The sequence below is a fragment of the Podarcis melisellensis genome, assembly GCF_964234715.1.
Source record: "Podarcis melisellensis genome assembly, chromosome: 14".
NCBI classification, from domain to species: domain Eukaryota; kingdom Metazoa; phylum Chordata; class Lepidosauria; order Squamata; family Lacertidae; genus Podarcis; species Podarcis melisellensis.
In genome coordinates, this window is record NC_138546.1 from 32,910,080 (window position 1) to 32,934,579 (window position 24,500).

The 24,500-nt window shown below is 45.1% G+C and overlaps 1 protein-coding gene across 5 annotated transcripts in view; it reads left to right on the forward strand.

Annotated features, from left to right (window-relative positions):
• Positions 1-24,500, forward strand: part of AKAP13 (A-kinase anchoring protein 13) — a 247,688-nt gene that overhangs the window by 47,481 nt on the left and 175,707 nt on the right. For all 5 annotated transcript variants that reach the window (XM_081888328.1, XM_081888330.1, XM_081888331.1 and 2 more), the window contains exon 2: positions 14,204-14,295. The gene's annotated coding sequence lies outside the window, so the exon portion shown is untranslated. The remainder of the gene's footprint in view (positions 1-14,203; positions 14,296-24,500) is intronic.

The window sequence follows — 24,500 nt, forward strand, 5'->3', positions numbered from 1 at the left end:
AGTGAATCCGGTGCTCACAACTCTAAGCTGTGAGTCCACAGCACTTTGACCTGTTCCTGTCCAGAAGGTGGTCTCTGGAAGTGCTACCCAGCTCACCTAGCCCAGTCGGGGCTGAAGTGCATGAGTCCAGTTGGTGGTACTGGCTCAAGGGCGATGCTGACGCTCATATTGCTTTATTGGCCAAGGGAGCCGGCGTACAGCTTCCGGGTCATGTGGCCAGCATGACTAAGCCACTTCTGGCGAACCAGAGCAGCGCACGGAAACACTGTTTACCTTCCCACTGGAGCGGTACTTATTTATCTACTTTCACTTTGATGTGCTTTCAAACTGCTAGGTAGGCAGGAGCAGGGACGAAGCAATGGGAGCTCACCCTGTTGCGGGGATTCGAACCGCCGACCTTCTAATTGGCAAGTCCTAGGCTCTGTGCTTTAACCCACAGCGCCACCCACGTCTAAGATTAGACAAATTCATAGATGGAGGATAAAGCTATGTTCTCCTTCCACTGTGGAAGGCAATATGCTATTGAATACCAATTGCTGAGAATCACAGGTGAGGAGAATGATGCTGCTCTCAGGTCCTGCTTGTCGGCTTCTCAGTAGACGTGGAATCATAGAATTGTAGAGTTGGAAGCAGTGTCGGAAATTCAGATATATAATACATTCGCCAAATGGCACCTTAAACTTAGGTTACGGCTGCCACAACAGATGTCTAGGCGCCTTTTCTTTTCTACAGTGAAGTTTGTTGCTGTTACAGTGGTACCTCGGGTTACAGACACTTCAGGTTACATACGCTTCAGGTTACAGACTCCGCTAACCCAGAAATAGTACCTTGGGTTAAGAACTTTGCTTCAGGATGAGAACAAAAATCGTGCACCTACAGCAGTGGGATGCCCTATTAGCTTAAGTGGTGCTTCAGGTTAGGAACACTTTCAGGTTAAGGACGGACCTCCAGATTGAATTAAGTTCTTAACCCGAGGTACGACTGTGTTATTATTCATTTCATTTCTATACTGCTTTATATATTTTAAAGAACAAATTTCAAAGCGGTTTGCAACACATTAAAACCTCAAATAAAACAATCCGTAATGATTCAAGCTTCAATGAAAATATTTCAGATCCTTCTCTAAGTGACATTCTGCTTTCCCCAGTCTGGCGAACATCTAGCACTGGTTGGAAGGGATCCCATGGATCATCTAGTCCAACAGGGGTTGACCACGGTGAGAACAGGATGCTGGACAAGATGGGCCTCTGGCCTGATCCAGACAGGCTCTTGTGTTGAATTTCTTACTCTTCTTGCCTGGTGATAGCATGCGAATCTGAGCATCAGCTGTTCTGCTCTCTCCAAAATAGTCCATTGGATGTCTTCCCATGTGGGTGAAGCAAAGTTGCTAGGAGGAGAGCTTGGTTGATTGTTTTGCTTCTTTGTGGTGAGAGAGGCTGATAGCCGATAGTCCTCTGTACTGTATAGTTAAAGAAAACAGCTCTGCTCATTTGAATGTGAAACACCTAAGAGTGTCACTTGACTTCTAACATTGTTTCCCAGCATTTGGCAGGGAGGGATAGGGATATGCTTGGCGTGCATTTGAAGGCAAAGCTACCAATTCTGCACTTCCTATAACAGTGTGAGAACTGAAACGGTTAACCTTTGAATTTTTGCACTTCTCTGAATTTTTTCAGCGCAGTTCTTTAAAAAAAGAAAAGAAAGAGTTTATAGTGGGGAAAGTGTGCTTAAAAATGCACATGTTTATGAAGATAGCAATCAAATATGCATTGCAGTACAATTTCTTGCAAGCAGTTTTGCCCATGTCCCTGAACATGCTGATGACAGATTTTCATGAGGACTTTAAAAAAAAATTTAAAAATGCAATCTAATGTGAAAAGGGCAATGAACTGAACTTGAGACTAGAAAAATGAGAACCTGAGAATTAAAAAATCTGTCCATTCTTTGTTATGAGACAGATCAGCTTTGGGCATTTTCTTATTAAAAGATTAGTCACATTCCCAGGTGGACAAGTGTACCAATGACTATTAGGATATCTAAATAGAACCTCTGCAAGTGCTTTTCAAATATATTTGGTTGGCTGTTGCTGGAAGCAGAATATGGACAAGGTAGAGCTTTTTAAAATAATAATAATAATAATATTGGAGCTCTTCATATATTTGGTATATGTTGTCTAAGTCCAAAGTAAAACATGACTGAAAAGTGTCATTTCTGTCAGCTCTGAAAGCACCCTAAAGTTCTGCCCCTCGTGTAAAACAGAGGCATAAGGACCTGCTGGATCAGGGCAATGCCCCATCTAATATAGCATCCTGTTGTAGCTGTAGTTGACCAGAGTCCTGTGGGAAACCCACAAGCAAAACGTGAGCACAAGAGCCCTCTCCCATCTTGCAGTTTCCAGTAATTGGCATTTAGAAGCATTACTGCCTCTGAAAAGGGAGGCAGAACATAACCATAGTCGGCATTGATGATAGCCTTATCTTCAAGTTAAGGCAACTTAACTCCCCTCCCTCCCCTTTCCTTTTCTTTCTTGTGTGGTCCCCTCTACCCACTGTGGTGGGCTGGTAATTAGCACAGCAGCTGGATTCCATGCAGAACAGCTTCTTTGCAGATGTGATAAACGTTAGGTGTTTGCAAAAGTCCTCCCGCAAACCCACCCCCCCATGCCGCTGCTGTCTTTCGGTCACCTAGGTGCCTTGATGACTCTCATGTTCTCCTCCCGCTTTCCCTTGCTATAAGGGTAGTTATTTATCTCTGACCCTCCCTCCCTCCCGCCTTGGCACCAGACCACAAGATGCCTTTGTAGGAGACAACATGATATAGCGTGGGAATAGGCCCTCATCAGCACCACCTCTTGGCTCTTGATAAAGATGAACCCCATCCCCCACTAATTAACTTATTTAGGCTGTAGTTTTGACAGCTCCCACACTCTTGTCTAGCGTTCCAAATTTTTTTTTTTTTGCCACGTTGACTCTCTAGTGGTAAGGATCAATGTGCACAGTGGCTTGGAGCATAAATATTTTTTGCAAATAATAAAAGATTGTGATTCTGTGGGTACGCTTTCACACTCCATCTCACTGCTAGAGTGCTTTCCTTTTGCCCTAAAACAATTGAAACACACAGAGAAAAGCTGCCTCCGTGTTGTGGTGTTGTCAAGCAGTTGTTTTACTCATTACTGCATCTTTCAAATCAGACCTTGTTCCTCTTAAACTACGCATTAACATACCTTTTTGCAAGCAGGCTCTGGGCATTTGTTTAAAGAGGGGACGGAAAGTGTGTGCTTTCAATGCATACACACAATTATTATTAACTGGGATGGTGAAACAGAAGGCTTGTGCAGGAGGCGTTCTCTATTTCATGGCTTAGCTAAAATTCACTAAGTTACAGTCGTGGTGGTTTAAGTGCCTTTTGCAGCAATGAATGCATTTTAAGAACCAAACCAATATTGGGCTGCTTGGAATCCTTTCCATACCTCCCTGTGAAACTATCTTGGGTGGTTATTGTTTGAAAAACTGAAGGGGTTGGACTCCCGGAATATCCAGTGTCATCCTAGTTAGCAGTTACTGTGCCCAGAATTGTTCGTGTTGACCACCCTCCAAATTTTTTTACTCTGGATTTAGAGTTTCCACAGAAATCTGAACATGAGAAACAATCAAACCCAGATTAAATTAGGGGAACATACGAGCTGCATTTTGATGAAGATGAGTTTTGATGAGGATGACATGTGGATGCTGCGGAAAACTTGTATGAACGAGCAGCACCCAGTTTGCCATAAGCTGCCATGTGGAAGCACCCAAGAGTCAGGTTCAGTCCCTGGCGTCTCCAGCCATAAAGCATATATAAGGACTTAGATGACTCTTGAGGAGCCTTCCACTGTGGTGTAGTGGTTAAGAGCGGTAGACTTGTAATCTGGTGAACCGGGTTCGTGTCTCCGCTCCTCCACATGCAGCTGCTGGGTGACCTTGGGCTAGTCACACTTCTCTGAAGTCTCTCAGCCCCACTCACCTCACAGAGTGTTTGTTGTGGGGGAGGAAGGGAAAGGAGAATGTTAGCTGCTTTGAGACTCCTTCGGGTAGTGATAAAGCGGGATATCAAATCCAAACTCCTCTTCTTCTTCCAACTCTGTAGTTCTACGATTCTATGATCCTGCGAGGTCACTTGGCCACAGCATCATATGGTTACCGTGTGTGTGTGTGTGTGTACTCACTAACAAATTGAGCTATTATAATATGCATACACTCAACACACACAATTGGTTCAGCTGAATTTACAAGGGGTTATATGTTTGAGTAGGTGCAGTTTGTGTTATTACTGGAACACTCTTAAGTTGGCTAACGTTCTTCTCCGCTGCCTCTGCCCTCTGTAAGTACAACACGTCCGTTGTAATAAAAGCAGGAGTCCCTGCTTAGATTTTATAAAATAAAAAAGATGAATTTGCATTTCTTCTCTAGCTTTTATGTGGGCCCACTCGGTCATAAAGCTCACTGGACGTAGAATGGATACTTGTGACACAGCTTTTGGAGTCTGCATTTTTGCCGGTCAAGTGCTTTTGCTAACGGGCTCAATAGCTGCAAATGTTGAATGGAAAATTATATTCCAACTATTTTCAATATATTGTTTTAATTGTTGTAACCTGCACAGGAACATTAAGGTGAACGGTGAGGATAAATGTATTTTTAATTTCTTTTTAAAATAAAAGTATTAATAGGCTGTTGTTGACTCCAGTTTTTTTAAAAAAAAATAATTTTTAATTCTTGTTGGTTGTCAGACCTGATTTCTGTGTTTTTTATTGAATTCATGAACTGCGCTTCCAAAATAAATACAGCAAGGCTGTGGCTGACTCCACCCCACCCCCCTTACAATTCTTCCTTTTAGCCAGAGCATGGTGGTGTCCAGGCAAAACTCCTGCCTGAAAATTCTCTGGTGACTGGAGTCAAGGGCAGGCAGGCTTTGTGAACTCCTGAGTCCCACCAGTTGCTATCTAGAGGGGTCAATGGTGGGATATGATGGTTATTATAGTCTTAACACAGCAGCATCAGGAGGGCGTCTAATTGTCCCAAGGCATCAATCCTCCTGATATCTGGTACCTTGTGATGCTTATTGCCCAGGAGGGCTTTTCAGAATTTATTTTATTTCATAGTTCACTTTTGTATGCTGCTTTCCCACATAAACATGTCCAGAGCAGCTCACATCACTGTAAAACAAACCAACAAACCAAACTCCAATCAATACATTGCAATAGTGGTCTAAATGCTGGTTCATTTCAAAACATAATGTGACAACAAAAAAATCGTTTTGATCATATTTGTTAAAACATTTTAAAGTACTCATAAAATAAAATCTCAAACTTTGAAATGTGTAAATTGATATCATTTAGGAAAAATATATAAGCTGGAATAGGATATGACGAACATTGACAGTGCAGTTGGATATTAACAACGATAGAACCAGCAATTGGTACATGGAATACACTGGTACCTCGGGTTAAGAACGTAATTTGTTCCGGAGGTCCGTTCTTAACCTGAAACTGTTCTTAACCTGAGGTACCACTTAACTAATGGGGCCTCCCACTGCTGCCGCCGCACGATTTCTGTTCTCATCCTGGAGCAAAGTTCTTAACCCAAGGTACTATTTCTGAGTTAGCGGAGTCTGTAACCTGAAGCGCCTGTAACCTGAGGTACCACTGTACTAGCAAATAAAGTGCATAACATTTTTTTTCGTAGAAGTTAAAAATTAAAGTACGCACAGTTCCTAGCTGTACTCTTACACTGAGAATACTGAAGGGCAAAGTTTTGTTTGCCATAGCTGGGAGATTTCCACAATGGTCTTGTGAATATATGCATGCAACACAAAAGAATCTCCTCTAGGAATACAGTGGTACCTCGGGTTAAGTATTTAATTTGTTCCAGAGGTCTGTTCTTAACCTGAAACTGTTCTTAACCTGAAGCACCACTTTAGCTAATGGCCTCCTGCTGCTGCCGCGCCACGGAGCACTATTTCTGTTCTCATCCTGAAGCAAAGTTCTTAACCTGAAGCACTATTTCTGGGTAAGCGGAGTCTGTAACCTGAAGCGTATGTAACCTGAAGCGAATGTAACTTGAGGTACCACTGTATATTAACCTGTCCTTGTACCACTGACCCATCTAGCCCAGTCCTGCCAACACAGGTTGGCAGCAGCTCTCCAGGGTGTTCCAGGCTGGGGACATTCCCAGATATACCTGGAGAGGCTAGGCATTGAACTTGGGACTTTACACTTGCAAAGCATATACTTGACCAGGGAGCTGCAGCCTTTCCTTGGTATTATTTGGTGTACAGCGCTCTACACCCAAATCCTGGTTCTCATAAACAAACCACAGCATAGATTTAGCAAAAAGTACTTGATGTACTCCTCCTTCCCCAAGAGCATTAGTAATCCAGCATGGGCCCACAATGTATTTTTTATGCCTATTTATATTTTTGTGTTTTATTGACTTTTTTAAAAAAACACACACACACAAAGTGGACTTTGTTGTGTAATTTATTGATGCTTTGGCTTGGTCTGCGCGTCACAGTACGCTGCTTTAGGGCTACATATATGAGCTGCCCCCGAGTGAAGCAGCTGACTCTCAAACTCCCCCCCTTTCCTCTCCTGCAGTTGCTGGGAGGACTTTTGCAGCATATCGTTCCACTTTCCACAAATCATGGTTTGCAAATTGCAAAGTAGGGGGTTGTGGCTTAAAACAAACCCTTATCAATTTCAAGGCAAGCCAGTTTCAAGCTATGAGTTCCGAAGCTGGCTTATTCAACCAGTTTGTTCTTAAGCCAGACGTGCTCTGGCTTGTGAGTAATAAACTGGGATTTGTGGAAAACAGAACAAATATCTGAAGAAGTCATCCCCTCTTGCTCTTGTGGAAGCATGCAAGTCTGCACTTGGACTTCTTCCAGCTGCATGCATGTAGCACTAAACGATGGTTTAGCATGGGTGAACCTGTCCACTATGGAGAAAAGTAGGGTTATTTTTTTTTTTAAAAAAGGAACAAGAAGTGAACTGAATTAAACCTGAATTTCCCCTGGGGTGGTAGTGTGGTGTGGTTGAGCTTGTCCCTTTTTAAGTTTTTTGTTTCAGCCGGAATGTGGATGTTGTGGTGTGATGCTACTCCTGTCAGCTTGCTATTTTACATTCCGGCCTTTCAATTGGTTGTAAACCACAAGTGATCTGTTTCGTAAAAAATTTGCTTGGAAAATGGCAAAACGATAAAAACGAAACCTTCCTCATTTTTATTTTGTATTTTGTTTTCTTTTTAAACCTCCAGTTGCACTAGGATGAATAGTGCCTCTTTTTTATGACTTGGGACTAGGAGTGGAGATATAAGCCACTGAACAAATACTCATGTCCCCTCCTAATTAGTTGCTTGTGCCGTTGCCATAGAAACCTTGTTGGAAACAACCGGTAGATAGGCTTGTACAGCGAGGGAGTGACGAGATGGGAATGTTGAGTCATGAAACCGTCGAGGTGTTGGTTGTTATTATTAAAAAGCACATAAATATAACTGCCGAATGGGCGCAATATTAGAGAGCTCTTTCTTCATCCCCGTTGATGTATAATGCCTTTCTCCATTTAGGTAGGCCTATAGACATGCCTTTGGCTAGGGCTTGACCCTAACATTGCAACCTTCCAAATTTCACAGTCCCTTCCCCAGTCTTGTAGCAATGAAAAGTTGTAGAAATGTCAGGTTTTGAGGGGAGACGCTCGAGCCACATGCTGTTATGCCTATATTTATTCTGCCTGTGTTGCAGATATGGGGAGGGAAGGGGCTGAGGGAAGAGCGTCCGGCTTAAGGGAGAGAAAGTGACCGTGTGTTCATTTGGGGTGGAGACCACCTGTTCTCTGTGGACAAACCCTCTTGTAGTTTTGGGTATTCAGAAGGACAAAGGGTGCCTTTAAACGGAATGGCAGTAGGGGTGAGGAATGCCACAGAGGTGAAGCAAGGGCATTGCTTGGTGGCTTAACTTGCAATTTCCTTGTTAGTTTAAAGTCTAACCCTGCGTATTGTTTTTTTGTATTTTCATTTCCTCTGTTTGAGTCAGGAGTGTGGGGTGGGGAGGTCAGAGGTGGGTCATTTTGAAGACATCCCCCCCCCCCCCGCCACTAGAGAAATGAGCACATGGTGTCTTGGAAGCAAACAAGCCATAGGTTCCTTATGTTCTTCCCCATTAACCACTCCCACAGCAGCACAGAAGATGATGAGAAATAGTTGGCATGCGTCAATCAAAAGGAACCCAACTTATTTTAAAATGCTTTAAAATGAACTCATTTTAAAGTATATTTAAAGCAACCCCCCAAAATAAGAACCATGGGAATTGTAGTTTACACCTCAGAGCTACTATTCCCAGCACCCTTAACAAACTACAGTTCCTATATTATTATTATTATTATTATTATTATTATTATTATTATTATTATTATTATTATTATTTGGGGGAAATTTGCTTTAGATGTATTATATGTATGCAGCCTTAATAAGTTGAGATTGCAATATGACATCTGTGTGTGTGTGTTTTTTTTCTTTTTCATGGAAGAACATACAACTCTTGTCTTTCTTTGCTTTGAGATTGCTTGCAATGTAAAAAGGGCTTGAAATAAGCTGGGATTTAGCTACCAGTGCAGTGATTTTTTTTCTTTCCAAAAGATTGCAGATGGAAGACAGGCGTTAACAATACAGCTTTAATCAGCAGAATTCAAGCCAGCAGTTTGTACAGCATCAGTCTCTTGCTTTTCCTCTGCTTCAACAGCTCCATATGACTAGGGCATGTCCACAAATTACTGCCCTTTAAGAAAGCGTTGACACGGTGCCCCAAATTAAGGGAGCGTCTCTAAAATACAAACTACTGTCATCACAATAAGTGCTCAGGGTCCTTTCAAGGCTCAGAACATAATAAAAGTGAGTAGCGCCAGGCCTGTACAGTAGATTACAATGGCCAGATCTGTTTAAATCTTATTTAGGAGTTTTGTATTCTGTCCTTTGCCAGTGGGCCTCAGAGTGGTTTATATCAACAAAGATATATTTAAGAAGTACAACAGAATACAAATAAAATATAATTCCAGCCTTCAGAACAGAATACAAATAAAATAAAACTCCAGCCTTCAGAAAAAAAAGGCAGATTTAAGTTCACAAATTGCATAAAATCCGGCTGCTGAGAGTCTTGGCCTGATCAGCAGATCCGTATGTGATTACATTTGTTTCTTTGGAGGGGGGGGGAGCGGGAATTATGTTAATTTTGAAATGTTTGTTTTCTAAATCTACCCCCTTTTTTAAACCATTGAAACCCTACTTCTGCTTCCCTCTGTCTTTGCTTGCTCCCTTGTCTGTTCACAATTCCTTCTAATTGTACAGGGCATTTACATGAAAACAGGATCCTTGTTGCTTAGGATTTAATCTGCTCCTGCTGCTTATTCTCCATCCCAACTTCCCAAGAGATTGGTTACTTAGGTAGCAGGCCAGCAAAAAGGCCTGTGTTGGGTTGGGGAGGGGGCAGGAAGCAGCAGCTCCTTTTAAAATTAAACTGAGTCTTTGCTGCTGGGTTGTAAGTGTGTGTGCGTTGGGTCCTTTGTGTCCAATCTACCTGCTCCTGGAATAACAGGGAGGAAGAACCTTGGTCTCCTTATCTGGCAGTTGCGTAAGTAAATCCCTCCCCACCTCCAAAAAGTAAACAATTGGAGAGGAATGCTCATAAATCTGCTTCTTAACTGTTCTTTTTTAAAACTCTGGGAGCGTCACATTCCAATCCAGTGTCCTTAGGCTAGTCGTCCCCCCCCCCATTTTTTTTGGAGACAAGAAGTCTTCAAGCATTGGGTTTCAAACACCAAAGGTTACAGATTCTGAAAAGGGGGAGGCATAGAGAGATTGCAGGACCACGTTGTTGTGCGGTGGATACTGGAATCTGAATTGGCTACATTCATGCCATACCTTTAAAGCACTATGATGCAACTCTCTTTCAGCATGGCTTCCACCCAAAGAATTATGGGAATTGTTAAGGGGGCTGAGAGCGGTCAGGAGGCTCTCAATTCCCCTTGAAGAGCTGCAGTTCTGAGGGAACCCCATTGGGGTTGTTGTTGTTGTTTAGTTGTGTCCGACTCTTCGTGACCCCATGGACTAGAGCACGTCAGGCACTTCTGTCTTCGAGGGGGGGGGTTAGGGGTCCCATAATAATCCTCAACGCTCTTGACAAAACACACCTCCCAAAAGTCTGTGAGGGAAGCTCTTCAGATGTATTGTGTGAACGTGGCCTTTTAATAGTGTGTTGCAAAAGGATTCCTTACTGATTGTAGCCCTGAGGCTAAGGTGCCATTGCTTTGGCGTTGGGAGTACAGCAGTAGTGCAAGGAGAAAGGGTATGTATATTGTATGCTGTGTTGATGTTTTCCCACAGCAGGTGTCAGGAACCTACAACATCCTCCCTGGCCATTGGCTATACTTCCTGGGGGCTGATGGGAGTTGTTGTTGAGCAGAAATCGGGAGGGGCAAAGGTTCCCCACTCTTCCCCTAGAGAATGCAATAGTGTGACAGCTGGAACATTGGTGGACATTTATAATTACAAGGCCCTATGAGGGACTGGACCACCTAAAACAAAGCAAAAGGTTGCTTTTTAGGTGTTTGGTTGAAGTTGAGATGGAGGTTAAGCTTCAGCCTAACACCATGTGTCTTCCAAAGCTAAGAAGCTGCCGGATGCTAAGTCAGATTATTTTTCCGTCTAGGCCAGGCTTCCTCAACCTCGGCCCTTCAGAAGTTTTGAGACTACAATTCCCATCATCCCTGACCACTGGTCCTGCTAGCTAGGGATCATGGGAGTTGTAGGCCAAAAACATCTGGAGGGCCGAGGTTGAGGAAGCCTAGTCTAGGCCAAACTGTGGCCCTCTGGATATTGTTGCTGTACTACAAATCCCATCAACCCCAAGCAGCATTATGGAGATTATGGGAGCTGCGGGCTAATAGAATCACTCAATTTAGCCACCCTGCTGTAGGCTGATACTGTCTCCTCTGGCAGAAGCTTTTGGTAGAGGTATTTCCCTTCACCTTTTTGTTTGAACTGGAGATGCCAGTGGCTGAATTTTGGACCTTCTCCGTGCCAGATGTGTGCTCTGTCCCAAAGCTGGGTTCCCTCCCTCTGTTCCCTCCCTGCCCAACCCCACTTCCTAGTAACTTGAAAGTGTGGCAAAGGTTGGGAGTTGGTGCTTAGATAGATCCTGCACACCAGTAGAATTTTTTCCTCCTCTTTAAGGGATGATAACCTTCTCTGTGTGCCCCCCCCCCAAAGTTGTATCTCCTGGCACCACTTTAGATAATTTCTCATGAAAAGAGTGACTGATAAATCATCATCATCATCATCATCATCATCATTATTGCTCAGGGCACATTGGGGTTTTCCAGAGGAGCAGCTCTGGAAGTGGCATTGATTGGACACAGAAATTCAGCTTATAAGTTTGTAAAACTTACACCGAGGTGTACTGTGTGGGCAATGACTGCTAAAATCCTAGGAGTCAAAGAGGCAGCTGAATAATATTTCCTATGGGTCTGCTGTTTGCATAGGTATCCATGGTGCACCCATGACTATTAAAGACTGAATAAATTATTTAAAACTCTTAAGAATTTACGATTTGCATAGTTTTATACAGGGTTCAAAATTCAGATAATTCAGACATAATTTGATCTGCTTGGCCACAGTTATTGTAAGCATCGTTAGAATTTGCTTCCTATTGAGAGACGTTGCAACAGCTGCTACTTCTGGCTTAGTCAAATTGCTAATTGCTTATAAGCTTTACCTAATAAATCCCCCTTTGTGAAATGGTAATTTATAAGAGATCACTCATGGTAATAGTGTTTCTTTCTTACTGCATACTTAACAAATAGGGTGGCAGCAGTGTTCGAAATTCGCCAGGCGCCAGGCACATTTTGCACCTGTCTATTAGCCACTTGTGACCAAGTACAGATGCCCGGAAGGGATGCGGGTGGTGCTGTGGGTTAAACCACAGAGCCTAGGACTTGCCAATCAAATGGTCAGCGGGTCGAATCCCCGCGACGGGGTGAGCTCCCATTGCTCGGTCCCTGCTGCTGCCCACCTAGCAGTTCGAAAGCACGTCAAAGTGCAAGTAGATAAATAGGTACCGCTCCGGCGGAAAGGTAAACAGCGTTTCCATGCGCTGCTCTGGTTTGCCAGAAGTGGCTTAGTCATGCTGGCCACATGACCCGTAAAAACTATCTGTGGACAAACGTCGGCTCCCTCGGCCAATAAAGTGAGATGAGCACCGCAACCCCAGAGTCGGCCATGACCGGACCTAATGGTCAGGGGTCCCTTTACCTTTACCTTTAAAGATGCCCAGGCACTAGGATGGCTCCTGACATCTTTACTGTCTGTAGGTGCATGCCTGGGGATCCTTGGATCATGACTGTTTTCACACACTAGCAACACATCCTGTAGAATTCTATCAGTTATACCTTATCTGCACAATCAGAATGCATTTCAGGAAGCAAAAAGTCGTATTGAAAAATACGAATCTCGAGCCATCTGGCTCCAAGATGGCAACTCGGCATTCTGTTGTGGTGACTGGTTTAAAGAGCTATTTGACGCCTAGCTTATATCTGAGTTTCTAACACTGGGTGGGGGAAAGAGAAGTTATTGTGGCTGGGAGATATGAAACCGAACCATAGTATCAGGATTTGGCTCTGGGGCTGAGTAGTTCCTTCTGCCTTCTTTTCATTCTTGTGAAATCACTCCATCCCACCTCCTCTGATTCACCTCTACCTTGATTTGATATTACGTAGGACTAATTGCTAACCTTGCTTCAGAGGAGGCTTCCTCAAACTTGGCCCTCAAGATATTTTTGAGACTACAATTCCCATCATCCCTGACCACCGGTCCTGCTAGCTAGGGATCATGGGCGTTGTAGGCCAAAAACATCTGGAGGACTGAGTTTGAGGAAGCCTGCTTTAGAGCATCCCTAAAACCAAAGTTGATTTTGATTCTGCTCTGAATTTTGAAACCATGAGTCTAGATTCACATTTGCATGGTATTGTTGACATCCATTTGTCTCGAGAGATAGTGAAGTGCGTCTCTGGAGGTGAAGTTAAATCACTGTGTTAGCAATCACTGAAGTGACCTCCCCCAAGTGCAAGGCTGGGCAGTGTGTATGGAGGTCCTGGGCTCCCCAGAGAAGACCCCTCTTCTGCCTTGCTAATGTGGTCCAATGGAAAGCAAGGGCAGTACATTTAGCACCAGTTATGCCAATCTAAGTCACTTGTAGCTGTTTCTGCCCCTTGACTAAGTTCTCATTGTCAGTGGTATATCCCTGCCTGGAGCTGTGCTCACCTGGTTGAAGAGGGCCCTTCCATGTGAAAAGGTTCCTTGCAAATAGAAACCTAGTGTGTCAGGAATTCTGTCATGATAGTTTTCTATTCGGAGGCAATTTTGTGTGTGCAGAGGAGCAGTTCGTGTGAGTCCTTCCTGCAAAATGTGCAACCAGAAGTAGTAAGCTCAGTCAAGGCTGGGATGTTTGTATGCATTTACCAGTTCGGGGAGAATTTCCCCAAGTAATATTTATATCTCTCTTGCAGCGTTTTCCCTTCAAATTTTGATTAGGTCTTAATTTACAGTTAAAGGTGATTAAAATATCTGGGGCAGATTTTATTGCACGAGAATTACTGTTGGGGAAAGTTGAATGGTGGGTTTGTACCCTTTTCAATTTCAGAAAGTTGTTGCGATTGTCCCTTTAAAAATAAATAATTGATATATATATTTATGTCACCAAAAAGCAGCAGCTACAAATGCCAGTGTTGCCAAACTTCAAGGTTTGCAGAAGTACAAAACACCTTAGAACAACAACAACGACTTCCAGGTTATATTTATAAATAGATTAAATCTTTTAAAAAATATTTCTACCTCAACCCTAATAATAATAATAATAATAATATTCCCCTAGAGAATATGAATTAAACAACCCAACTTTTGTTCTGTGTGTGTGTGTGTGTGTGTGTATGTTTAATCTTAATTTTCATTCTGTTTTGTTTTTCTTTCTTCTTATGTGTTAATAAAGTGAACGTTTTGTTTAAATACAAAGATGTTGAATTAATAAAGGATCAATATATATGCCAAACAGTTAAATAGACTAGTCATTGTATTGTTGGCAAGTTCCATGTTTTCTACTTATGCACAATGTTTTCTCTTTTCTCTAGGGCTCTGCCATAATTTATGGTGATCTGCTGTGCCTGATTCTTGGGGTTTGGCAGAAGTTGCTGGAGCTTGCATGCTGCTTCATGCAGTTACAGTAAGTTAAAAAAAACACACACATAATAATCTATACCTTTTTATGGAGATTTCCAATTGTCCTGACACCACAGAATGCTGGACTAGATAGCCTGTTGCCTGATCCAGCAGGTCTCTTACATTCTCAGGTGCTCATGCTGTAATGCATGTAATGAGCTGGGATCCAAAGTTGTGTCCAAGGGGCTTACACAGGGAAGGCAAGACCTGTTCAAAGTAGACCCATTGAGTCAGAGTCAACCAAGTTGCTGTGCTAGCGCAACAAGTCCCACTAGTGCAACTGTACATTTCTCCCCCTGCCTCTCCCCAAATGCTTGGAAGTATCAGGAAAATCCTCCAGAACAGAATTGGGGGTGGGGAGGGAGAACAAAAAAATAAGAGGCTGCTAGATCAGGCCAATGGCCCATCTAGTCCAGGATCCTGTTCTCACAATGGCCACCCAGATGCCTGGGGAATAAATCTTAAAGCAGGACCCAAGCAGGACTCTGTGGTTTCTAGCAACTGGTGTTCAGAAGCATTACTGCTTCTGTCTGCCTGTGAAAGAAGGGAGATTGTTTTGTCTGGTGAGCAGAAATGCCTATGCTGATGGAATGATCTCCTTAGTAAGCTTTTTAAAATTTATTGTGACTCCGACTTCCACCTAAAGAAATAAAGCAACGTGGCTTAATTTAGGTCCATTCATTTCAATGTGTCTGCTGTAACTTGGATACAGCCCATTGACTTTGACATGCTCAGTGTTGATTTTTGGCTCTTGAGCAGCAGAACAGCTGGATCACACATTGCTTTGGTAAGCCCCTCCACCCCGCTGTGTGTCTGAAAAATCTTTTGTTGTGTGACATTGGGGGGACTATTATCAATGCCAAGCCTAAAGCACACCCCCACACCTGGTGTATGGAAATTGCAGGACTCCATCATTGCAGGACTGAATGGACCATTGGTTCAGATCCAGCAGGGCTGCTCTTAAGTACTTAGTCTTCCAGGTGTGGCAAGATAAATCTTGCTTCAATGTACTCAGTGTACTCCTTGTGAATTTGCACTCTGAAATACTTGTTACTACTTTAAACAACAACAACAAAACCTTGCAGTTTTCCAAAAAGCATTTAAACGGAACAGAAGTATGTTCTTGTGTTGGATGTTAGCTCTTGAAATATTTTGCCCCTGGCTGTACCTTATTTCACCCACCGCCAACCACATTGCTGGGCCAGAAGTGGAATCGGTTAGTTGGTTTTCCAGCCTGTCTGACCTCTGCTTATTCCAGCTAAAACCACTTCCTCCCCCCTATTTCTTGAGTGTTGAGTGGGAGGGAATGTTTATAGAGGGAGAACAGTGAGATAAATGCACACATACTCCCATAATCAGCACCTCATTCTCCAAGAGCCCATACTTATGTCTCCAAACAGCATCACTCTCACGCACAAAATCGAGGGACAGTGGTACCTTGGTTTAAGAACAGCTTAGTTTATGAACAACTTGGATTAAGAACGCTGAAAACCTGGAAGTACGTGTTTTGGTTTGTGAACTTTGCCTTTGAAGCAGAACATATTCTGCTTCGTGTTGAGTGTGTTCCATTTTAAAATTGAGTCTCCCGCTGCTATGGGAAAGCACACCTTGGTTTAAGAACGCTTTGGTTTAAGAACGGACTTCCAGAACTGATTAAGTTTGTAAACCAAGGTACCACTGTACTGAAGTGCAGAACACGTTAGAACAGAAAATCAGAAATGTTGGTGCTCAAGATGGAGAATCCAAATGGTGCCTTTTCTCTCTATGGGTATAGTTCTCAGAGTGGTTAAGTAGTCAGTCCCTCTTCGCAGGGAACTCTGGGAACTGTAGCTCTGTGAGGGGAATAGAGTGTCTCTTAACAACTCTCAGCACCCATAACAAACTGCAGTTCCTCAAAATACCATGATATTGTTCTCAGAGTATAGTGCAAAGGATCTCTGGTACAGCATTACTGGGGCTTCACAGTTGGAACATATCACAACAAACACTTGGTGCGGCTGTATTCTGGACAAGTCGGAAGTTGTTTAGTTGTCTTAAGGAACTATATTGAGTTGCTGCTTTATTTTCCAATTTGAAAGCAGATAGAACAAGGCTATGTTTGGAAAGGGCCACTGCATAAAAATAGTCACAGAATAGAGTTATCTAGCTTTGGCTTTCAGTTCCGCATACCTTTCTGAAAAGTAGATTGAGTCATCGCGGGCAGGCAATTGTGTATTCTCCGTTCAGCTATGTGCATCAATACTTGTGGTAAAACAGTGAGCATTGTGTTACAGATTCTGGACAAGGGAAAGAGGCTTATGACGAGGGTGAGCTCAGTCAGTATTATTAGAGCCAGCTGATAATCCTTTTACACACCCGTTACCGCATCGACAATATTTCTGCTTTATCCGAAACGAGAGTGCAGAAAGGGCGAGAATGGTGAGTGGCAGACAGTTGCTTCCTGGCAGGGTTTCTAAAATGGTGTTTGTGGGAGTGGGGTCCTTTGCAGAGTGGACAGAAGTGGAATGGAGGAGAAGAGCAAGACGCCTGGATTCAAAGAGGAGGAAAGCTGTTGCTGTCCTCCCTTCCCTCAGAGGATGGCCGATAAGATGTCTATTGGCATTATTTACTTCTTGTCCCTGTTTTGTCTGCTTGCAGCACTTCCTTGGATGAGGGAGCTTGGGGCTGCATTTCTAGGAATTTTGAGTGAGGCGTGTTGAAAACTTTGCAACATTTCTTCCTGGAACCACTTTGAGCTATTTGCAGAAAGATTATTTTTAGGCGCAGGGGAAGCTGCCTTTGTACTGACCATTGGTCCATCTTGCTCAGTAGGTTCACAGCAGTTGGCAGCAGATCTCCACGATTGGGAGATGCCAGGGACCTTCTGAATGCAAAGTGAATCCTCTACCTCCTGAGCTTTAGCTCTTCTCTTTAAAGTTCTCATTCTCTCTCCCAACCCTCCATTTTTTTAAAAAACAAACAAACTGATTTGCTTAGGAATTCCTATCTGCTTCTGTACCTGTCTTGCAATTATGGAGTTGCTGTTCCTGTTAGTTGTGATGAGGCAGCAACCAGTCACTGTGGCTATTAATGACTTGAGTGGACAAATGCTATCATGCAGTGTGATGGGACGATGAGCTGCTTGTGCGTAAAATGCAAGTCCCTCAGAGTTTGATCAGGCTTTCTAACCTCTGCCTGTGACGGAGCCCCTCCAGCATGGCTGCGTCAATCACTAGTAGAATCCGAAAGTGGCTGCTTTCGGAAACGTTTCCAACATAAAAGCTCCTTAACGGAAACACGTCGTCTGGCCTCTCGGCGTGACAGTTTCCGTCGAGGTGTGGGTGTCCCTATAGGAGGTCCTGAGACCTCCCCACTGGTTTCGCTTGAAGCGTCTCTGAGCCATCCCTCCGACTCACTTTCCCTTGGAGTTCTTGCTCGCCCTCTACTGGTTCCCTCTTCCGCTGCTACTGCTCTCTCACCCTCAGTGAGCCTTTGCGCCTCCGGCGCTTTAGATGTCAGTTCCCTGACATCCACCTCCCCTCCAGGGCCCCCTTCACCCCCTCCCGTCTCCTCTCCTACTGGCGGTGAGGAGGTAAAACCCTTGAAAGAACCTCCCTCATCTTCCGACGTCGCGAACACTTCCTTCCACTTGTTGCTGTTCCTACTCTCTAGGTACTCTTCGTCATCAGAGTCCACTCCCTCTTCCAACTCCGACTCCGCGAACCCTTCCATTTCCTCTTCCTCATCGGTGGTGCCGAAATACTCCCTCCTAAACCTTGCTATAGGCTGAGGTTTCCTCGGGAACCTTTGATGGAACGTTTCTGTTAAAACCTCGTCATTGACTTCCTGCGCACTTACCCAGGTGTTTTCTGACTCCGGTTCCCCTTCCCAATATTCTGGTTTGCGTGAGAGCGCGTCCGCCCTGACGTTTTCTGGGCCTGGCACATAACAAATCTCAAAGTTAAATTTGGAGAATTCCTGTGCCCATCTCACTTGTCGTTGGTTGAGCACTCGAGCTGTTCTCCAATACTCTAAATTTTTGTGGTCGGTGCACACTTGCACCTTGTGTTGTGCCCCAATTAATAAATGTCTCCACCTCCGGAATGCTTCGTGAATGGCAAGTAGTTCCCTGTCATACACCGTGTAATTCCTCTCGGACTTATTCAGCTTCCGCGAGAAGAAGGCACACGGTCTCCACTCCGACGCACTCCTCCCCGGTTGAAGAAGGACCGCCCCTACCGCCCGGTCGGATGCATCTGTTTCCACTCTCATGGGTTTTTGTAAATCCACATGCAGAAGTTGTTCTTCCGAGGCGAAAGCCCTTTTCAGTTCTTCAAAGGCTCGATCCGCCTCTGCCGTCCAAACAAATTTCTTCTTGCTGCTGAGACAGTCGGTGATGGGCGCCGTCAAGTGGGCAAAGTTCTTGATGAACTTCCGATAAAAGTTCCCAAATCCCAAGAATCTTTGCACGTCCTTCTTGGTCTTCGGTGTCTTCCATTCCAGTACCGCTTGGACCTTGCCTGGATCCATGGCCAATCCCTTGTCTGACAAGCGGTACCCCAGGAATTCCACCTCCTTGGTATGAAACTGGCACTTCTCCAGTTTCACCCACAGCTGGTTGGCTTGCAGCCTGCCCAACACTTCTCGAACGTCCCTCACATGCTGTTCCTCATTTTCCGAATACACCAACACGTCGTCTAAAAAGGCCACACAATTCTTGTAGAGCAAAGGTCCCAGAACGTGGTTTATAAAAGCTTGAAAACACGCGGAGCCCCCTTGTAGACCGAAGGGCATAACGAGGTATTCAAAGGCTCCCAACGGGGTAAACATGGTGGTCTTCCATTCATCTCCCTTCCTTATGCGTATCAGGTTGTACGCCCCCCCGCAGGTCCAGTTTTGTAAAAATCTTTCCCTTCCTTACTCTGGTCAAAATGTCATCAATTCGGGGCATAGGGAAAGCCAGGGGCTCCGACACTGCATTGAGGGCCCTGAAGTCACACACCAGTCTCGGTTTGTCTGTGTTCTTTTTGTCCACAAAGAACACTGGGCTGCCCCCCACCGCTCGGGACTCTCTGATGAAACCTCGCTTCAAGTTTTTGTCAATGAACTCCCTCAGCTCCTGCATCTCCCTGTCTGACATGGCGTACAGCTTGCCTACTGGGAGTTGGGCCCCTGGGAGTAGGTTGATTTGACAGTCAAAGGGTCTATGCGGTGGCAGTTTGTCTGCTTCCCTTTCGCTGAATACGTTGCTCAGATCTGCGTATTGCGGGGGCACCTTCCCTTTGTCCATCACTTCCATCCCCGCTAGGGTGACTCTGTCTCCTCCCGAAACCTTCCCCTCCTTGCAGTGTTCTAGGCAATGCGCTGACCCAAAGGAGACCACCCTCTGATGCCAGCCCACTAGCGGATCGTGTAGCGCCAGCCAGCTCATCCCCAAAATGATGGGCGCTCCTCCCAGGATGCCCACATTAAACGCTATCTGTTCGGTGTGCCTTGCCACTCTCATTATCATCGGGACAGTCTGTTGGCTAACTTCTCCCCCCAACAGCTCTCTGCCGTCAATCGTAGTCACCTGCAAGGGGTTACTTAAAGGGATAGTCTGTATCTGGTGCTCAGCTGCAAACTCCTTACTCATGAAATTACAGGAGCTGCCTGAATCCAAAAGCGCCTTGACCTTTAGTGGGTGTCCGTTTGGCAGTTCTAGTAACACCTCTATCACTAAAGCGGGTCTGGGGGGTTCTGGCATGGGCACTTTCATTGCTCTTTGGCCTGGCTGCTGTGCCCCAACGGTGGCAGCCAGGCGTTGGCTTTTACTTGCTCCTTGCCTTCCTCTTCCTTTCCCCCAACAGCTCCTGCCATCCCTTGCCATTCCTTTCTTTGTGGGCAAACTCTGGCAAAGTGCCCTGGCTGTTGGCAGAGATAACATCTCTTGGCGCTCTTTCCCTCCTTTTTCCGCCCTTCACTGGGATTTGAAACCGCGCGCCCGCGCTGTTCCAACTTCCATCGGCTCTGCCGGCGGGAAAGGTGGCTCTGGAATGTCTGGAATGCGGAACTCCCTCCAACGGTCTCCTTTCCCTTCCCGCTTTTCCATAGCCCTCGCCTCCTGGCGCGCTCCTATGGCCAGCGCAGATTTGGTTAACTGGTCCATAGACTCCGCCCTGGGGCCCCGGGAAAGCTCATCTTTGACGGTTGAAGAAAGCCCCTCTTCGAAAAGCATTTGGATGGGCTCCGCCGATAGGTCCCACCCCAATTTGTGAATCAACATGGTAAATTCAGTCCAGTACTCACGGACAGATCTGCTTCCTTGCTGGCAAGCCATTAACTGCCTTCGCACCACCCCCTGCTCAATATCGCTGGAAAACATCAGGTCCATGGCACGAAAAAACTTCCTCGTGTCCTTTAAGATCTCATTATTCGCTGCCATCAGGGGTCTAACCCAATTTTTCGCCCCGGATTCGAGATGGCCAATCACATACGCCACTCGCGATTCCTCATCGGGGAAGTCATCAAACTGCAAGTTTAGAGCGTATTGCATCTCTGTTCTAAAGGCATGATAGTTCCTGGGATCCCCCCCGAATTTCTGCACCAATCCTGGCACCTTTCTGGCGAGCGGGGTGGTTTTCTCCTTTCCCTTTTCTGCATCCTGAGCCCTCCTCTCCTCAAGCCTCGCCGTTTGCAGCGCCAACTGGATCTCCAACGCCCTGTACCTTTCTTCCAGGCTTGGACCTCCTCCAGCTGCTCCTGCTTCCCCGGTTCCGGCTGGATTGCTCATGATGCTTCTCCCTGCACAAGCTGGCTTTCGGAGACTTTCGGATTGCTGTGATGGGACGATGAGCTGCTTGTGCGTAAAATGCAAGTCCCTCAGAGTTTGATCAGGCTTTCTAACCTCTGCCTGTGACGGAGCCCCTCCAGCATGGCTGCGTCAATCACTAGTAGAATCCGAAAGTGGCTGCTTTCGGAAACGTTTCCAACATAAAAGCTCCTTAACGGAAACACGTCGTCTGGCCTCTCGGCGTGACAGTTTCCGTCGAGGTGTGGGTGTCCCTATAGGAGGTCCTGAGACCTCCCCACTGGTTTCGCTTGAAGCGTCTCTGAGCCATCCCTCCGACTCACTTTCCCTTGGAGTTCTTGCTCGCCCTCTACTGGTTCCCTCTTCCGCTGCTACTGCTCTCTCACCCTCAGTGAGCCTTTGCGCCTCCGGCGCTTTAGATGTCAGTTCCCTGACATGCAGTATAAAGCAGTTTCCTATATTCACGTGTTCCTAAGAAGTACCGGTACCTAATGGCAGGTTGAAGAGGATGGAGGTTTAAGCTGTGAAAGAGAGCTTCTTGGGAAATTGATGATGAAATTGAGGCGGTTGGGCTTATTAAGAACATCTTAGTAAGCTTAACTGAGTTGGTTTTAAATATAAATTAAATCTGCCTATAGTTGCATATAAGGGGCACGGGTGGCGCTGTGGGTTAAACCACAGAGCCTAGGACTTGCCGATCAGAAGGTCGGCGGTTCGAATCCCTGCAACGGGGTGAGCTCCCGTTGCTCGGTCCCTGCTCCTGCCAACCTAGCAGTTCGAAAGCACATCAAAGTGCAAGTAGATAAATAGGTATTGCTCCAGCGGGAAGGTAAACGGCACTTCCGTGTGCTGCTCTGGTTCGCCAAAAGCAGCTTAGTCATGCTGGCCACATGACCTGGAAGCTGTGTGCCGGCTCCCTCGGCCAATAAAGTGAGATGAGCGCCACAACCCCAGAGTCGGCCACGACTGGACCTAATGGTCAGGGGTCCCTTTACCTTTACCTTATAGTTGCATATGCATAAAAAGCAATTTGCATAAGGAAAAATACTTCTGTTTTTAGCTATGTTACTGCCACTGCCATCTTAGAAGAGGCATTCTGCCCTGCCTGTCCGTAAGAGGGGGTTACCTCTTGTATAAGTGCACATTCTACCTATGTGTTTTTTATGTTAAGATTTGTTTGATACAAGTCATTTTTAAAGCCACCTTCCTGATTTTAGTTAGTCAACCTGATTGTTCCAGCCCTAGTTGGTACCTTGCACAGAGGAGATGAATAGGGTTGCAAAATCATAGCAGTGATGCTGTATGGGTACATGAAATGTCATTGTTGGGCAAAATGGAGCTAAGGAATTGCAGGAGAGGGCTTGTGCATGCACAGTTATCTGTGCTCACTAAGATGTGCAGAGCATCACTGAGAAGAGAGGTAGGCTAGAGTGTTGGGGAATCCAGTGTGGTGTAGTGGTTAAGAGCGGTACGGTAGATTCGTAATCTGGTGAACTGGGTTCGCGTCTCCGCTCCTCCACATGCAGCTGCTGGGTGACCTTGGGCCAGTCACACTTCTTTGAAGTCTCTCAGCCCCACTCACCTCACAGAGTGTTTGTTGTGGGGGAGGAAGGGAAAGGAGAACGTTAGCCAATTTGTGACTCCTTCGGGTAGTGATAAAGCGGGATATCAAATCCAAACTACTACTACTACTACTACTACTACTACTACTCTTCTTCTTCTTCTTCTTCTTCTTCTTCTTCTTCTTCTTCTTCTTCTTCTTCTTCTTCTTCTTCTTCACTTGTCTTTTCTAAGTACTGTATAATCCAGTTGCAGCCCAGACCAGCTCCTGTTGTAGGTGCTGCCTGACTACATTCTGGGTGGTGCAGTGCAATTCCCTTTGCGGCAGACGGGATACTGCTGGGGAACATACCTTGGTGCTCTGTGAGTGTTGCAGGGAGCACATCTTAAGAGTTGTTGGCTCTCATCAGGAAGCCAGAAACTGGGGTTGCAATTTAACACGGAAGAGATCAGTTTGTGGAGCTCCTCTCAAAACAGTTCTGAGAAGGCATAGGTGTGCCTTGCTTTTAACTTTAGTGCGGCCTTTTTGTCTGCTTTAAAAAGCAGCTTTGTTTATTTTCTTTCATGTCTGTATTTTGCTAATGACGTTGGCCTGTTTTGGGTGTCTTGTGCCCTGATGACTTGCTGAGTCTTCCACCAACAGGTCTGAGCTTGAGCTTCTTAATCGAGAGGTCTGGAGGGTGGCAACACAAGAACAGGCCTTCTCTGCAGTGGCTCCCCGAATGTGGAATGTTCTCCCCCGGGATGTTTGCCTGGCGCCTTCATTATACACCTTTAGGTGCCAGGCAAAAAAGTTCCTTTTTAACCAGGCCTTTGGTTGACCTGATCAACTTCCCATACCCTTTTAAAATGTGGCTCTTTTTTGGGGGGGGGCATTATTGAGTTATTGCTTTTATTTTAATTTTATATACTGTGACCCTTTTATGTGAACTGCTCTGAGACTTCCCGGTATAGGGCAGTACATAAATTAAATAAATCAGCAGCAGCAGCAGCATTCTTCTCCAGTGTCCTATCTTCAGCATGATCTGTTCCCAGGGATTTTGAATGTATTGCACTTTTCTGTGAAGGGTGCCCAACGAGCCAATGGAAGTTACTAGAGGCTGACCTCTTCTGTATCTCTTCAAAACAACAACAGATTTCAGTATTATCCAACACTGCAGCTCCACTGGCACAACACACCTTTTTGTGCACATCAAAACTTCCTCTACCTTTCCTTTCCTCTCCAGGTGGGGGACCCTCTGGAGCAGATTTGGGGGTAGGGGTGGCATACATACATACATACATACATGATGTTATTCGTATGCCACCTTTCCATAGTTAAAACCATGCTCAAGGTGGCTTACAAAATGAAAAAACAACATAATTACAAACATAACAAAAGCAGTAAAAAACAGTAAAACACCCCAAAAGACACAACCAAATTAAACAATTTCTACTACGTTTTTATATATGCTGAAAGCTGCCCATAGTGACTGGGACAACCCAGTCAGATGGGCGGATTACAAACGTTGTTGTTGTATTTTATTTTTATTATTCAATCATAAAAAGGTATAAAATAAAGATACAAAAACAATATCAAAACCAGGAACAGCAACAACACTCCCTGCACCAACAGAAACCCCTAAATAGCACTCTGTTCAGCAGTCTCAGCTTTTGCAACTAGCGTCAGTCAGGGCCCTCCCCTCTCAGGCCAGATGGAAAAAGACCTGCAAGGCAGGGAGAAAGGTCTCCCATGTCTCAATGCTGATGACAAGACAGGGGTGAGGAATGGAAATTGGAAGTCCTATTGTGCAAGTGCAATCCTGCTTCTCCAGCATTGTTATACAACCCTTTAAACAACTCAGCTGAACTATTAGCTTGATCCGGTAGTATAAAATTGC